Source organism: Pleurodeles waltl, chromosome 2_1 (genome assembly GCF_031143425.1).
Source record: "Pleurodeles waltl isolate 20211129_DDA chromosome 2_1, aPleWal1.hap1.20221129, whole genome shotgun sequence".
Classification (NCBI taxonomy): Eukaryota; Metazoa; Chordata; class Amphibia; order Caudata; family Salamandridae; genus Pleurodeles; species Pleurodeles waltl.
In genome coordinates this window covers 42,164,471-42,173,795 of record NC_090438.1, presented here as the reverse complement: position 1 = coordinate 42,173,795, position 9,325 = coordinate 42,164,471, and positions in this window count along the sequence as shown.

Sequence of the window (9,325 nt, the reverse complement as noted above, 5' to 3'; positions counted from 1 at the left end):
TTTTGCAGGTGCACTATTGTGATTTCTTAGTTAGAGAAAACAGTATTGTGTATGAGAGATAGAGAGGCCTGAGAAGAGAAATCTTGGCACGGACTGGACAATTTAATGAGCAGAAGAAGCCTCCTATTCATGGGGTATCTGGAAAGTATTCTCATGGTTAACCTGGTCGTTCGAGCTCTGTGGGATGGGAGATTCAGCTAATGTTGCAGACGTCCCCTGTGAAAAAGAGAAATAATTGGGTTTCTGGTGATGTATTTTGAGATATGGATGATCCTGGAAATTTCCACTTTAAATTAGTGCTCCCATTGTTAGAGTTACTGCAGATTCCTTTGGATTTGGGGAGGTACAGACCTCTCTGCACCCTTTTGCCCTTACAGTGTATAGTTTCATGCTAACACTGATTCTCTTCTTTTTAAGACCTCTACAGGATTCTTTATGATGCTGACACCTGCCTTGTTTTACAGTATACAAATACAGTAATCCTACTCCAGTCCAACAAACATCTGGGAAAGTTCATACATGTGGGGGAAGGAGAGGGGCAGATGTACTATTATAACTGCAGTCTAACAAACATTGTGAAGAGTGCATACATTGGCGCGGGTGGGGGAGAGAGGAGTCAGATATACTGTGCTTACTGCAGTCCACCAAATGCTGGGGAAAGTGCATTTGGTGTCTGACAAACATTGCAGAAAGTACATATATACCTGGGGGCATTTTTACTATTCCAATCAGTCTAACAAACATTAGTTAAAGTGCATATGTTTAGAGGAGACCTATTTACTATTCCAACTCAGTCTAAGAAACACTGTGGAAAGTGCATATATTTGAAGGGGGGAGCATATTTACTATTCCAACTCAGTCTATCAAACACTGGGGAAAGTGCATATATTTGGGGCGAGGGCATATTTGCTATTTCAACTCAAGCTAACAAACATTGAGGAAAGTGCATATATCTGGGGGGCATATATACAGTTCCAACTCAGTCTAAAAAACATTGTGGAAAGTTCAGACCTCCAGCTGGGTAGAGGGGGTCTTACGATTCTAACTCCAGTCCAACAGTCACTGGGATGGTCACATATGTTGCACCCAAATAATGTAATTACTCCTTAAAAATATTTCCAAAATAAAAACATGTTAAAAAAAGAATTTTATTTTTTAAAACTGGACAAATAACTAAAAATATTTAATAAAAGTAATGGTATAAAATATTTCTTAAAATAAACAGTACACTTCTAACGTGCCCATAAAACAAACATTTTAAAAATTCTCTTTGACTTTGCTGGAAATGGCCCTTTCTGCAGGGACATCCCCAAACTTTTTGCCTTCCTCCTCCTATTTGTATGACCCTGTCTTTGTTGGTTTTGGGCACTGGGCACTTTACCACTGAATAACGTGCTAAAGTGCATGTGCTCCTCCTTTAAACATGGTAACACTGGCTTAACTACAATTGGCATGTTTAATTTGCTCGTAAGTCCCTAGTAAAGTGCACTACATGTGTCCAGGGCCTGCAACTTAAATGCTACTAATGGATCTGCAGCACTGATTGTGCTACCCACTATTGTAGCACATTAACATGGCTCAAGCCTGCCAATGCTGGGCCTGTGTATGCAGTTTTAAACTGCCATTGCGACCTGGCAAGTGCACCCACTTGCCATGCCTAAACCTTCATTTTTATTAAATGTATGTCACCCCTAAGGCAGGCCCCAGTTAGCCCCAAGGGCAGAGTGCAGTGTTTTTGAAAAGTTGGACGTGTATTTTAAGTTTAACATGTCCAGGTAGTGAAAAACTGCTAAGTTCATTTTTCACTATTGCAAGGCCTTTCTCTCCCACAGAATAACATTGGGATTTCTTTAAAACAACTTTTAAGTGTAACTCCTAATTGGGAAAAGATAGCAATGCGGAGTTTGGTGTCTTTGGACTCGCAATTTAAAATCACAACTTATGGTATAGTCAAATTTTAAATTGTTTGTCTGAAAAGGCCACTTTTACAAAGTTGGCATTTATTTTATTTTAACCATTCTGTGCCTCTGCCTGCCTCTGAATGTACATCTGGGTTGGGTGATTGCTGGGCTTTGTGCATTCCCTCTAAACAGCCACTCACAATGGGAGTTTAGGTGTGACTTGATGATCATTAATGGGCCATTAACTGGATTGATGGGGGCAGAGCTTAGCACTGCCTCACTTACTCCTGAATAGACTTGTACTGTCCACCCACAATAGGGTTTAATGACCCTGTATTATCATTCCAGCCAGCTTGGACCCAGGACAGGGGAGGCAGGGCATCTGTATATTTCAAAGGAAGGCCTGGAAGTTTCTCCCACCTTCCAGAACCAGGGCACCAAAGTATAAATACTGGACCTTAAACCCCACCAACTCAGATCTCTACTGGAACCAAGAACACTCTACCAGGAAGAAGGACTGCTATGCTGCCGTGAGGAACTGCCACTCTGCAACTGCATTGCTGTGTTGGCCTACTGCTTGCTGTGTTGTAGGAGGGACTGCCACTTTGCTACTTGCTTTGCTGTGTTGGCCTGCTGCCTGCTACTTCTGTCCTGCAGTGAGAAGGACTGGACTTGCTCTCTACATCATTGAACCCAAGAATCTCCAAAGGCTTGCTGGCCTACCACCTGCTCTTCTGCAGTTTCAGGGACATCAACGCCTGCTACAGCCCACCTGCTACAACACCTGGACTCTGCCATCTGTGAGTCTACCCTGCCAAGTTGTGCCACAACAGTCCTGGACTCCTGGAAGTGGGCCTACGGTGCTCTGCCTTCTGTGGTTTTCATCAGAACCCCGCAAAGCAACGCAAAGCCCACAAAGCCTCGCCACTCAGCTGCCAGCCCATCGGAACCAGTGCACAGTGACGCCAAGCCCTGTAAAGCCTCACCGCATAACTCCCCAGGAATGATAGGAAGCGACACCAAGACCTGCAAAGCCTCAGCACGCAGCTCCCCGGGATCAACGCAAAGCAATGCCTAGTCCCACAAAGCCTTGTCACTCAGCTTCTTGGAACCAATGCCGGACAACGGGAAGGCTCGCAACAATGCTGCTCAGACCGCGCACCGCGCAGCTACTGTGTTCAGCAGGCCCAAGTGGTCCCTGTAGCCGGCCCACACTCCATCGCAGTTGGCCTGAACATGTGACATTGTTCTGGTCAAGCACAACCAAATAACCAAAGTTGGTGCTTTGCCCTTTTTTGCACAATTTTCACCTAAGTCTTTAAAATGGCATATCTCAGGATCTACTTATTGGATTGTTGTCATTTTGGTCTTGTTTTACTCAGATAGATTGTATCTGTTTGTTTAACCCAGTGTTGAGTCTTTTTGTGGTGTCTTCCACTGTGTTGCTGAAATTAAGTGTTGCACAAAAACCTTACACACTGCCTCTTAAGTTAAGCCTGACTGCCCTGTGCCATGCTACCAGGGAGTGAGCACAGGTTAATTTAGGGAGTGTAACTGACTTTTCCTCAATAGCATTGTGGTCCCTACTTGGACAAGGTGCATACCTCTGCCAACTAGAGACCCAATGTCTAACCGATTTGTTATAATTATTTACAAATTATTAACAAAAACAATGTCAAAGCAACAAAATATCCCATACAGCTCATTAAAAAACTAAAGTTATTCATAAGTACATAAACAAAGTATATCTAGGAACCTAAAAATAAATTTACAACTCAAATAATTTTCAATTAAAAAATTTAAGTAGTTACTACAACAATCAGTTATTACCAATTTTAATTCAACTTATTCAAAAATTACACATCCAGTACACCATGAATCGAAAGTGAAATACATAACTCAACAAACTTTGAAACAATTTAAGAATAATAAAATTAAAATATTAGTCCAGTAACAATTAAATTACCATTTTAAAAACAAGCTACTAGGTCACCCCAATAAGTCACCAATCAGAACTTAAAAATTGAATATGTAAGCAAAACATGTAATAAGCTTTTAAAAGTAAAAGGCATAATGTAACATTAACTGTTATTTAATTATTGAAAAACTCCACCCACCCAAAAACCCTAACAAATGCCACACACTTAGAAATAAAACATAATACATAATTTTAAAACCGTATTAAACATTTAAACATGTAAGTTACAATTACATGATATATTAAAATAAACATAAATGAAAATATAATTAAAAAAACACTACCCACCCAATCCTTCAATAAACCTCAAAATCACAAAACATACATTACAGTAATATTTAAAAATATAAATTTTACAATAACATATTATTTAATAGAAACATAAAACAATATTGTAAAACAACACAATACAAATCAATATTAAAGTAAATGAGATTTTGAACTTTTTTTATATTAGGAAAACAAATACAAAACTATAAAACTGCTGTTGATATTTTGCTCCACAATATGTTTGTAGTCACAATATTGTAATCATGATCTAATGGTCAGACAATTTTTTTGAGTTGATATTAAGGTTGAATGCAGTGCAAGCACATGCTGGTGTAGTGCAGTATTGCTAAGTTAAGCTGTGAGTAAGAGGTTTCTTTTTGGATTGCAACCTGTGTCCAACAAATGCATTTCACATCTGCATTTCTTCTTTCTCCCTGCTGGTACTATCTGAGAACAAGCATTGGAAAAGCCAGTCGATCTGGCGTACAGATGCTTGCTTATTTTTAATTTACAGTTCTCAAATGGCTGCCGGCCACATTGGAATGGTAAAGTTAATCAGCCAAAATAGCCACCAGTGCACCAGGATGCAGAAGCACACATTGCAGCCATCTTAAATGGTTTATATGTAGTCCAAGATACCCACCATTTGTGCACATGCTTGCTTATTGATAAAGCTATTTTTTTAAAAATAGAATAAACAGATGAATGAAAATTGGAACAAGCATCTCTTTAGCTCTTTATAGGTGCTGTCCCCTCAGAAGAAGAACATTTTGAAAAATGATGGGGTGCATCAGTCAAGGTTTGATTGGGGGCCGAATGGGGGAAGAAGTAGAACGAGCACAGGGCGTGGTCTCTCAGGGGATAAAAGTTGTGTGTATTTAGAGCTACTTTTGATCAAGTTTACATTCGTAAGTGTTGTGGGCTAATACCAACAATGAGAGACAACCCTTTTAGCCAATGTCTAAAGCCAGCAGACCCACAGTAGCCAACAGCAAAAGGGAGAAGTCCAAAAACTCACTTTGGTATATGTGTGTTTGTGTATGTACATGATGTGTGCCCTGTGGTATGTATATGTGTGGTGTGATGAGATAATCGATTGTCAGACAGCTAGAGCTGTCTGTAGTCGAATCTTAAAAAGGAGCGTCTCCCTCTGGCATTAGACGGGTGAACTGCAAGCACATGCACGGCTCAGAAATGATCAGCTTGTTCATCGAATCAGGCAGGGAAACTTCCACTTTGGTCAATATGTGTCTTACACAGCCTTTGTAAGACACATGTACATTTATTATTAGTAGATTTATTCTTACACTGTTGAGTAACGCTACTACTTTTGTCTAGTCACCAATTACGAAAGTATGATCACTCAGAATTATAGACTTGCATGTCCCCACCCCTGAAATAGAGGTGGAGTCTGTACAAATGTGAAATACAACTGGAAAGTTACTACTAGTGTGACTTTACAACCAGATTTGTTGTTCTGCACACTTGGCAGAGACATCTGCAATCGGGGCAGAGATGTCCCTATTGTAAAATATAGGGAAACTTTTGAAAACGTATTAAACTTCGAGACAAAAAAAGTTACATATTGTTATTTAGTTTTCATGTTTATTTTAAATTTAGAATAATCTAAAAAAGTTTGAGTCTTAACATTTTCATATTAAAAGTGTTATTATTCTGAATATATTGAATTTAAGAAAAAAGGCTGATTTGTAAATCTAAAAAGAGCCAGACCTAAAGCAACAGATATGTTATTATTTATTACAAAATTATTAAACATGATAAATAAATGTAATTTCAAGTGATTTGTTTTAATAAATTATAATGTTACATTATGTTTGCATTTAAAAAGATTAATAACATATTTAAAAATAAAACGTGTGTTTTATTTTTAGACTTGTCTTAACATTAAATATAATGCATTCATAATTTTAAGTACTTTAAATAATTATGTTTATTTTGACATTATTTTCAATGGGGTTTTATTTTAAGCCCCTGCCTACATTATTGTCTATGGGAGTGTGTAGAAGTATAAGTGGTTGACCATGTGTGGTACTGGACTTACTCCAGCTCTGAGATGGGGTGCATTTACTAAAGTTTTGGGTGCTTTTTGGCTGTAGTAACTAGTAGGGCGGTTTATGAATAGCAATGAGCGTACTCTTTTGGGGGTCGTGCATGTTCCTCCCTAAGCCTCCCTGAAACCCCCTTAATCCTCATTGAATCCTCCCTTTCAGTAGTAAGTGTACCCTATTTTCCCACTACTCCCTTCCTTCCCACATTTACTACTAAAATGTATGCGTACATGTGTGGAGATTCCTGCACATAAAAGGAGTGGCGGCGACCTCTGCAGATAGGTTTGTAAATATCATTTTGTAGTTGGTTAGTAGTACTATTGTATTGCAAAATGCAGTTTGTGACTAGGTACCTACAAGTGGTGCTGTTGTCTGACGCAAGATATGAGACAACATACACCCCAGCGGCCAGGTGTGGCTGTGCGGGGGCAATGAAAGAGGAAGTGGAAATGGGGGGATGGTGCTGACAGCGACCATTGCTGAATTGATAGCAGCATGCTGGCGACCTCGAATCTCCATGTCCCCTCTCTCTACTCAGCGAGCTTGTGGTTCCGGCTTCAGCTTCACAACGTGAACCAGTCACTAATTTCACATTATGCTAGTCAGGGAATATGTAAACTTTGTAATAATCTTGCTAAAAATGATCATGATGACTACAGCAGGGGGTTGGCAGCACCAGAGCCCCAATTCAGTCCTGAGAACAATCCCAATAGGGAGCATTTTGGGCTGTGACAGACCCAGACAGCAAATCCTTAGACACTTTTCATGCCAGACTAGGCAAACTGGTGTGCACAGGCACTAGTGCAGACCAGAATGAGGCAGTGAGAACATAGATCATCTGAGGCTTCAAGTCTTCTATGCTGAACTGTTTAATTCTGTTCGTACTACAGACCTAAAACCTTACGTGCTATAGACTGACAGTGTCGAAGGGAGGTGTAGAGTCCTCCAATAAGAGCCAGTACGTAAAGCTGCATCAAGTCTGTAGGAATCATAAATCTTTACGTCCAATGAGTCTGTGGCGTGTGAAAGACCATCATAGGTCCAACTTATTTAGAACAGAAGGGCCGTGATAAGCTCTATGTCGATCAACCTCCTCGTCCAATAAGGTTGTGAGGTCCACCACATCTAAATCACTTTCCAATCTCAGAACCCATGTGTGAAGTTGATGACCTCCTCCATGAATGTAAGGTCCTCACGCCCTTATCCCTTATTTTGGAATATCCTCTGTGTTTTAGAATGTGATTCAGGATGCCCAACTAGACTACAGAGTATAAAGAATCTTTAGAGCAGGCTTGATATAGTTGGGGGTCGATAGGAAATATCCCCAAGATACAGTTTCTTAACAAAAATGATTGATAAATATAGTGGAGAACGTAAAGGTAATATCTTGGACCGCAAGGTCCTTCATGATTATTCCAGGTGATGCAGAGTAATAGCTACCAGGACTGGCTTTCCTACAAGAAACCCATCTGGTGGATATGGAAGCAGAAATACAAATGAAATAATTTAGAGGGCTGATGTACTCCTCCACATATTCAACACACGCACGGATGGTTTCCATTTGGATAACTCCTAGGATACCATTCCACTATCGAGAAGCCCATGTTGATGTAGCGGGTAGATATATTTTGGTATATGGGCTTCTAGATGTGGCAGAAAAATACCTAGTAAATCTATATAAACCCAATAATTATGATAAAGCTTTCTTATTGGTGATATTATATGTACTGGCACCATTTTTGGGACCCCCTTTCTCTGGGCAGGAGATTTTGACTGTATACTAGGCAGAGAAGTAGATAGGCTGCATCTGAGACACCACACTAAGGGTCTGACTTAGGAGGCCCAAGCGCCGCCATAGCGTAAATTGTTTTATGCTAAAGTGGCTTTTTACACGAGCCATATTTATAAAGTGGTGCAATGCATGCATTGAGCCACTTTCCCCCCTTGATCCCTCTTGTGCCACATTATGCCTGCACCAGTCATAATGTATGCAAGGGGGCATTCCCCATTAGGGGGGGGTGAAAAAACTGCAATTCTTTTCAATACTTTTAACACCTGCTGAGAAGAAGCATTAAAAGGGGGCTTCCATTGAATACAATGGCCTCTATGAACTCTGCATGAGTAGCACCAACGTCTTGGCGCTACTCCTGCAGAGTACATCAATAGCGTCAGGAATTCAGTCGCTATTGCCCCTGACCCTGCGCCATGGTGCGTCATATTTTAAATACGGTGCACAAATGGTGGCGGTAGGGGGGTGCTAAGGGGCGCAAGAAAAGTGGCGCTGCTCTGGGTGCAGTACCACTTTTTTTAAATCAGCCCCCAAGTCAGACATAACGGAGGCACTAAAAGAGGCGATGACTAGAGTAGACTGCACAGACACCTGGAGATCACAAAAATTCACCTTCTACTCGCCTGTCCACAGTATGTGTAACAGATTAGAAGGGCACTAACATCGCATTCATTGGGAGGGGATATACAGTCAGCCGAGCACAGGGCAGGTTCCTTTGGGATCACACTCATTTGTTGCTGCCCAAACTTGAGCATCTCGTCCCATTTGGCACCTTAATCCAGAAGCCCTCAAGGAATTTTCCTTTCATGGAGATATTAGAAGTATAATAGAAGGATACTTTAAGGAGAATTGAGGGACGTCCTCTATAAGAGCAAATAAATGGGAGGCACTTAAGGTTGTACTGCGGGGAGAGTGCATCGGTGAAAAATATGGAAGAACATGCCAGTTGCAAAGGGATATACAATGTCTGTAGGAGCGCTGGGGTCACTTGCAAAGGGCAGTTCATAGAGATCCACACACAGGTAGGCCCATGCCAGAAGTAAAATGGGAAATTGGGGACTTATGGGACACATTAGTTAAGTTTACTCTTTGGGAGTATAGGCTGAAACTGCACAAAGAGGGGGACGGGACGGGGCAGCTTCCTTCCTGTATTCAACTCGAAACTCCAACACCCATGACTATGGCATTTAGAGGGACAGGTGGCCTGATGGCAGTGACACACGCACTAATTAATAGCACTTGGCTTATATTTAGCGGATCTATGGAAGCAGCCAATACACAATGGAGACAAGAGAATCATACGCTTCTTGAATAAAAT